Source organism: Tyto alba, unplaced genomic scaffold (genome assembly GCF_018691265.1).
Source record: "Tyto alba isolate M040663 unplaced genomic scaffold, T.alba_DEE_v4.0 Super-Scaffold_2, whole genome shotgun sequence".
NCBI classification, from domain to species: domain Eukaryota; kingdom Metazoa; phylum Chordata; class Aves; order Strigiformes; family Tytonidae; genus Tyto; species Tyto alba.
In genome coordinates this window covers 56,352,641-56,361,933 of record NW_024881282.1, presented here as the reverse complement: position 1 = coordinate 56,361,933, position 9,293 = coordinate 56,352,641, and positions in this window count along the sequence as shown.

The window sequence follows — 9,293 nt, the reverse complement described above, 5'->3', positions numbered from 1 at the left end:
GGAACCCGAAAATTTTCCATCACTGCAGTTCTCTCCCCCCCCCCCCCCCCCCCTCCGCCCCCATCCGGCACGTGACGTCAGGACCCACCCCTTTTCCCCCCCATCCACCGTGGGGCGGGGCGGGGCGGGGCGCGGAGCGCTGCGCTGCGGCCCCTTCCCGCGCAGCCCCGGGTGCGGAGCGGCGGCCGGTACCGCCCGGGGCGGCCCCGAAGCGGCGCCGGGTCAGGCCGGTGATGCCGCCGTGAGGGGCCGGGCGGGCGCCGCCAGTGTGGAGCCCCCCGGCGCTGTTCTCCTCGAGGTGGTGGTGGTGGTGGGGACGGGGGGTGGCTGCGCTCCGGGCGAGCCGTAGCGGGGTTTGAAGTCACCGCGGAGCTCTGCTCGGGGCGTTTTGGGACTGAGCTCGCTCCCGGCCGAACCACCGGCCGGTTCGGGGCCTCCGGGGGCCGGGCTGCTCCCGCCTGCGGGCACGACGAGGCGCAACCGCGGGTGCCTGCGGCCCTGGGGGGGTTTAGAGTTGCGCCTGGAGCGCCTTGTAGCCTTTTTTTCGGTCCTCCTGAAAACCCGACCCTGTAAGAGGCGGTTTGCAAAGGTTGCAGCAGCCTTAAGCCAAAGGACTGCACAGCCTCGCTGAAAAGTGCCGTCAGAGTGATAGGAGAATAAACATGAAGGGGAGTTGAGATCATTTCTGAATGGGAACGGTGAATGCCTTTGCGCGTTTTTTTTCAGTCAATCCCATGCCTAAATCGTTAGCAGTTCTGTGGAATTCCGGTTTACATCAGAGAGGTCAAGGTGATCTGTTCGTTGTGGGTTTTGCTAGGATACCGACAAATGTAATGGCGTAGCCCTAACGTTTTCAGGGCCGTAGCATCCTTTTCCAAGGCAGGCACACTGGTTTTGTGCGTGGTATAGTGCCCAGTGTGCGTCTGGGAAAGACAGAAGCCATCTTCATAGATGTGATCTCGTTGCCATGAACAGCACAGTTTTTAAAACAGTTAAAACCAGATTTCATAGCAAAAGTTTTATTGGACAAGTGCTTGAAATTTTTTCACTAGAACTGTTCTTTTATACGGAAAAAGATGATGAAACATTGTTGCTTATGAGAAGAAAAATTGGTAAAATACACTCAGGAAAATACCCTGCTATTTATCTAATGGACCCATTATTGGAAGGTTCACTGTGCAACATGCGAGTGCAATCTGCACCACTCCAGAATATTGAGTCTTTAAAATCTTTACCCATGCAGCCTGTTTGATGGTTCACATGATCTGCTTTTTCAAGTGGTTTTAAGTAATGCTTCAATGATTGAATTATAATTTTCCTGAATTTGTAATTGCCAAGAATGTCCTTGGCAAAACATGCATACAATGTGTTTCGTCCAATTTTGAAATGTATTTTGCAATCAGAATAATAAAAGTTAATATTCATCAGTTCCTCCCACCATAGTTTCAACAATCCATTTGTTTTCATTGTCTTGCTTTTCTTTCTCTTTTTTTTAGTGCTCTTATGTTCTTTTTTCTTTCCCTTTCTCTTCATCTTCCTTAGCTCTCAGTCATCCTCATCTTTATACCTTCCATTTGTTTGCCTTGTATTTTGTTCTTTTGTGTGCAGCTATTCATTGCAAGCTTCCTTACAAAGTTTGAGTCTTTAGGGTAGTTGAGAACTATTTTATTTTTTTTTTTTTTTTTAAATCTGGAGATTCTGTTTCTACTTTATGTATTCATAAAATAATCCAGCACAAGTCTGGACACTAAAGACTACTAAAGATTTTTTTAAAAATACTAAAACCCAGGTTTCTGTATTTTCTTTAATATTGAGCTGTGGGTGATGGTCTTGTTCTTAGTCAGGTTTGCCTTGCTGGAAGACCTCGTGATCACTTAGGGCGTGATGCTTTACACTTTCAAAACAAAACAAAACTAGATAAACAAAATATGCTATTGTAAGGTGTTGTAAAAGAAACTATAAGTTAGTCATTAGTTAGGTGTTCTAAAAATTGAGTTGTCTTCAGTTATGCAGGTAGAAATGAACTAGTGTTTTCAATTTATCGTACAGGAAGGTAACGGGGTTTTTGCAGCTAAAGAACTATCTGCTGTGTACTTCTAAGTCTCAGTTTGCAGTTGAGACTATGCTGTAGATTCACCCCTCGCTGTAACGTGGACTGCCAGTTCTCAGCCTGCAAACGGTTTCTTTTAAAATTGGTTTAGTTGCTTTTATGTTTGGAAAAAGAAGAAGTAGCTGGCAAGTGCCTATGTTTTTTCTTGGCTCATGTTTTAGCAAATAAAAGGCCTGTATAATATGGGAGGTTCTCGTTTCATGCTATTTCTTTCTACATATATAAACAAACCTTGTGAAATACTGTAAAAACTATCTGTAGCACATGCCCAGAAGAGTCATTTATGTTTATGGTATGCATCGAAAAGTTATGTGTACAGTAATACTGTAAAAGTCAAGTCCATCCACATGGTTTTAAGATGATACTTCCTAAATTGCCCAAAGGATATCTAATGAAATATGTAGTATGTTATGTCAAAGCAATCTGTACTAATAGCTACATAACATTCATTTTGCCTGTGCCTAGTATGAATAATAAAAAAATCCCAGCAGAGTAAGGATCTGCATTGGGTGGAATCCTCGGTACTGCCAAGAGACGGGGGGAGGATGGTGGAGCAGGGTAGCGCCAGAGACACCTGGGAGCTGTGTTGTGCCCCCAGTGAGGCATCTGCGCGGTGTTCTCTACATGACAGACGCGGTCTGTCACGAGGAGGAGCTGGAAGTGTGGGTGAGTGGGCAAAAAGAGGATTCATGATGTTGCTGCGTGGATTCAGTGGTCCACAAAGATGCAGGCGGGGCTGAGGGTTCCACCGTCCTCACCAGTTTGGCTCATTATTCTTACCTCACATGGGCTGCCTGTGGCATGCAATTAATGAAATTATAGGTTCTGATTGTATGCTTTCTCAAACAAAACTTCCACTGAAGCCAAGAGGTATTACGAGTGCGTAAGGAATGCAGGATTGCATATCCTGCCTCTTGGGCTTTATGATGGTGAGTTGGAGTTGCATATTAAACTCGGTTTAAGCCTTAATTTTTTCCCTCTGTGTTTATCCTAGTCTAGTTTCAGTTTTGCAATATGAAAACAACAAAATCACTATGTTAAGAACATAAGCAGCAGCATTCTTTTAAGAAATAGTACATTTACTATAATTATAACTTGGATTTAAGCCAAAAATAGAGATTCTGAATCTAAGTTTTAAAGCCATCTGATCATGCTGTTATACTGCAGTAAACTCAAAACAGTGGGTGCCGCATGAGCTATGTAGTACTAGTCATCCACAAGAAATTGTCAGCCTTAAATGGACATTGCCAGCTGCTATAAAAATAATTTTTACTTTATATTTTTAACTCTGTAACATTTTAGAGGTTTTAAAAATAGCGTTTCTCCATTAATCTTGATTCATCTTTTCCACTTAACAAACACTGATTTTTTTTTTTTTTTTCCTGTGTGAAATTAACATAAGTTTTTTAATCTCTTTTTTTTTTTTTGGGGGGGGGGGGGTTGGGGGGGTGGGGTATAGTACAAATCTAGAAAAGCTTTGGGAATGGCATTTGTTAATTAACTGGAACTCTCTCATTTTCCATAAGCCATCCCACATATTTTTGTTTAGATCCTTACGGGAATAAGAGCTACTATTTTTGTTCTTTTACCATTTGCTGATGTCAGAGAGTAAAATTTAAGATACACATTCGGATTCCCAGAGATGTTATTGCCATAATCACAGCAGTCTGTATCAGCAGATCTTTGAGGATACTGATTGTTAACTAAATAACGCTTCACATCTTGCTGAAGTCACCTGCATTTTTGTGGCTCTCTTAAAAATACTGTAAGTTTAAGAAATTACACGGTTTTATAGGCAAGTCACTATGCAAGAGCCGTATTCAGATGGGAACAAAACTGGAATAACCGTGTAGTTACCAAGCCCTTACCCCTGGGTAAACCCCCAAGCTTTACCAGTTAGAATAAGTATGAATGCACTGATGGGGCAAAAAAGGGGCAAACTAGGGCACTGTACTTTGATGGAAAACAAAGCCTTGGTGAACCAGCAAGGTCAGCTCCTCACTTAGTATTTCATGCCAAAAAATACAGTGAAATCAGATAACAATAAAAATATATTATATTTGGATCTCCATTCTGTAAATGTGTGTGTGTAAATTCGTATGTGTCATCCTTTTTTTTTGGTAAAATTGCATATATTCTTAAATATTTTGAGGACTGGATGACTTGAGGACTGGATCCTGCTTTGTGAAAGACAACCATTATCTACTGAACTTTGAATTCTGCTTTTCATCTCCAGTACATAAAGCACAAGAATGGCTGTTTGCAGTATCACAAAAGGTCCCTAAAATCTGGTATCTTTTCTCTGACAGTGACCGGTAGAGGATTCTTCTGTGGCACAGGGTAGGAAAGAGCATGGGACCATGTTGTTGTTTGTTCTAGCAGTCTGATGTTTAGGCTTTACTGAGCCAAAGGTTGTATCCACATGCCTGTATTTAATAGTTTCTGGTACTCATCTGCATGAAATTGTTAAATCTCTTTTGAACCCATGTTTAATTTGATGTTTATCATAAGCAGTGGCAAAGCTTACTCTAGGCATTTACAAAAACTTCTTCCATTTGTTATTTTTTTTCCCCAGACTTATTCCCGATGAGTTCATTTGAGATCCCTGCATTTTGCACAGTAAGAAATGGGTTTTATGTACCTTTATTACACTTTGCATGGCCAAGGAGTCCTAGTCAATCTGATAGATAGAAACTCTTCCATATCTTCAGTTCCCCTGGATTCCTGTGGTAGAGAAAATGAAGACTGTTCAAGATGTTATAGGAGTCCTCTCATTTATTACAGAATAAAATTTAGAGCTGGAGCCTCCTATGAAGTGGCAGTAAGCACATTTTACCTTTACATTGTTTGTCGTCGTTCTGTGTTCAGGCTGATGTATGTGTATCTGCATGTGCTGAGGAAGGAGGTTTTCCCCTGGCTTTTTCGATTGAGTGCTGTAGGTCTGCGTATTCTAAGTTGGCTAGTGTGCACGTGTAGGAAACTTATATCCATTTATTTTTTATTTTGGAAAGACGGGTTTTAGTTTTAAACAATTATGAGCAACATTTGTAAAGTTTTTACTGGTGGGAAGGAAAATCACTCTTCCACCTGAGTGTAGGGTTTTTCAGTGAGCAAAATGGACGTCATTAATTTAGTCAGAGAAATCTGCACGGATCAATTCCTGGAAAAATTTAGGAATGGTTAAATAGAGCTGTTTATACAGTCTCCCTTATATGCAATGAGGAGATTTGCAATTAATTAGTGAAAAAATTATTACATAAATTCAGTATGGTAGGGAGGACATTTTTGTTTATATACATACCAGAGAATTTCTTTGCTTGTAAAGACATCGCCCCTTCTGTTTTATCTCCTATGTGCAGAGTACTTTTACAGAATAAGCAGCTGCTGAGTCACGCTTTCACTGCATGACTGACAGCCCCTGCTTCTACTAGGAATTGGTAGACTTTCTCTCCTGTGTATCAGGAGAGCAGTGTTACACCCCTTACTTAGGAAATGAAAGCATGACACAGCGTTATAGCTGACTGACTTAATTGAAAATGCTATAAGCAGGAGAATGGAAATGTGTTTAGGCAGCCATGTAAAGCAAAAAAAAAAAAAATCTATCCACATTAAATTATTTACTGGCAGAAGTGATTTGTTGTTAAAGAAAATAATATAGTAGTGTTCATTTCAATGTGCTGAACTAGCAGTTTTGCAGTGCAGTTATTCAGAGGGAATTTTGCCTGAATATATGAGCAGTAATAGATCTGAGAGAGACATGGTGCTCTCTGTTGGCAATGTTTCCTTAGCAAAGAAAAATATATACATAACTAGAGTGGTTAAGTCTAAACCTAGATAATCTACACTTTATGATACCAATATATAACTTATATTGAATAGTTTCTGAGGCTAGAATAAATTACGAGAAACTGTAAAGATTGCCTTTCTCTTCATAAATGTAAGAAGGTTTTATTATGGAACTGTAAATATGTCCAATACATTTATTTCCCCTTCCTATATGATGTTTTACATTTTCTTTTCCTTGAATGTGTAAATATGTGTTTGGATTGTGACAGGCAGAATCCAGTTTACATTCACAGAGCTATTTACAGCTATTACTTACTTTAAAATCTTTTAAGTAGCTAGTTTATGTTGTTGCTAGAAGCATAATTGTTCCATAAACAGTATGGTACTTCACAGTTTGTTTAGCCATTGCTTTTTTTTGTTAAATGTATAGGTATAATCTTTTAGCAGAGACAGAAATTTACCTTTGACCATTAAAGATTTACTGTCATTTGTCATGTAAACACACAACTTTTTTGAGACTTATTGTACTTCCATGGTATTCCATAAAAAGGTTTGTCAGTGCATTTGTCAGGGAAGGAGTGAGTGCATTTATTTGGTTGTTGTTAATGTGGAAATGCTTATTACACCATGCTTCTGGTGGCCTTCTTTGGATTGAAAAAAGATTATGATATGAACTTCAGGTCATTTGGATTTTCTTATAGCCCATGAGTACCTCAGTTGCCATAATACTGAGATTTTGCTGTGTGGTAAAGTTACTCCTCTGAATAGAGTCATATGGTCTGAAGAAGACCATATATGACATAGATTCATATTATCTGAAGAATTTTAAAATAGCAGGCAGTTCTATAACTAACTAACATGTATAGAATGCATAATGATGTTTTGTAGTTTAACTCTTGATTAGCACACGTGTGGAACAATCCATATAACTCACAACCACCTCAAATCAAGAAACGCAGAAAATCTAGATCACTCCTTTTTATTCCACGTACAGTACACTCACGTGCACAGGTAAGCCCATGCAGACAAACTTATGAACAGGTGATCTTGGCTGTTGTTAATGATCAAGGAGGCTACAAGAGGGAATGGAATCTCTTCACCAGATATTTAACATAACTTAAAATACAATCTTGTGAGATATTGTTAAGTAGATTCACTAATTAATGTCAAAGTAACTAATACGTTTAAAAAGAGAAACATGGTTTTAATGGGACTTTAGAGTTAATCATGGCTAGTGAATGCTATTATTAAACACAATTTGTTCCTTTCTGTTCTGATTGCTAAGTTATTTTTAACATCATGTTAGTTTACAGAACTCCTCAAGGTCTTGATCTAATTTTACATAATTTTCTAGTAAACAGTCTGAAATGAAAAAGTTTCACAGAGAAATAAAATTGTTGAGATAATAATATAAATTAAAGTTTTGCTACAGGGTGAAGGGAATGTGGGTTAATTATTATATAAGTGTACTAGACATGCCCATCAGTTATTTTTTTTTCCCCAAACTTTACAAATATTCTTTATTTTAATATTGTTGGGACTGTATGTAACAAATACCATTTTTTGTCAGATAGAAGCTCAGAGACTTTAACTGTTGCCAAAATGGTCTTAGAAAACATATAAATTTAGAAGGTTTTTTTTTCCTCTTACAGAAGATATATGGGACAGTATCACAGTAGGGGGAATAGCTGACCTAGACAAAATCATACAAATGTAGAAAATTAAACAAAATTGCTTTTTCACACTTACCCTTCTGGTTTCCCTTATGTGCAGTCAAGACATCTTTTGTTCCGTTGTTCTTTGTCTACTTCAGGACCCTTACTCCTCAGATCAGATTGGCACCTTGTAAAACCTTAATGACACAGAAAAACTGCCCTGCAGTTTTTGATTTTATGCAAAGTTTTGAAATGGACCTATAGTAAGGCTTTATAAGAGAAAAATGAGGCTAGAGGCAGAGGAAGGCTAATTAGGAGTCACAGAGGGTTAAGAAAGTAATCAAGAGACCAGATCATCACTTTGTTCACTAAATTTCCATTGAGATCTTGTCAGGGACACCTTACTGCAGTACTCCTCAGGCTGAGTTCTCACCTGCAGGTGTATAATTCTGTTGCCTGTCACTGATGTAGAGTGGTCATACACCATCTTCCCCCAAACTGAAGGACCATTGAGTGTAAGGCTATCTGTGACAAGCACAAAGCCTCTTTGGCAGCTCATTTTTCATGTATTCCTGATGTCTCTAAAGGTCTGTGGCAACCCAGAATGAGCTGTGCCTCTGCATACCCTCTTGTGCTGGCAATCCTTTGCTGTTGTAACAAAATCACCCCGAGCAATGGGAGGAAGCACAGAGTAGGACCTGGGTACTAACCAGCTACGAGCTAGTGCCGGTCAGGATGTTAGCCCTTCACTTGAGAACTGGGTCCTGTAAGAAACCTCCCTTTGCAGTTTAATGGACACTGAAACCTGTGTTGTTTTGTACAGGCTGTAGCTGCCCTGACCAGCCTCCTCTGGGACCCCCACCATCACCCTGCCCATTTAAGCTCAGGTCTGGACATGCCCTTCTTGCTTGCGCGGTGTTGTAGGTGTAGCTGCGTCCTGGCTGGACCTTGGACCTGCAGTACAGGCAGCCTTGTCCTCAGTCCTGTTTCCTGGCTGGACCTTGGACTCCCACGATAGGCAGCCTTGTCCTCGGTGCTCTCCTGCAGGAACACCTGGCTGCACCACCTGGATGGACCATGCACCTCGTTCGATACCCGTGTCTGGGACTGTTGGTGGACTGTGACTCTACCACCACCCTGACTCTACCTGGGTGCGGGATGGTGCTATTGTGGGGGGGTGCTGGTGGTCTCTGCCTGCCTGCCCTGGGCTTCCCATAGGTTCATAGCTCATCCTCCCTTGCTGCAAAATGTATCTGCCTCTTTTCTTGATCCTGCCTAACTTCACCGAACAGCTTGGTAAGAGCACACCCTCAGATGGATCCAGCTTCTATATACGCCTTCATAGTCTACTAACCTTCATGCTCCTGGAAAGACACTACAGCTTTGTGCTACCTAACTTTATCTTTCTTGATGACTTCCAGTACATGCGGCAGAAAAATGTTTTTCCAAAATGTTACAGCACTTCAAGACACTTTTACTACCATAGGGATTTTGTATTTACACAATATTATGTTGTAGTAGAAGTCCTTCAGTAGGGATTTGGCCCCAACTCTTAAAGTTATTAAAAGGAAGGTGTAGGAGTCTCTCTGTGTAGAATCACTACAAGCTTTTGTGGGTAAACAAAATACTTTCTTACTGAGTGCTACACCTTTTAAAAAAACTTTAGTTCAAATCTGAAGCTCCAGCTGCTTATGAATCACGATGAAGAGTGTGTTAGATTATGATGATCTGTTTTTGAATGC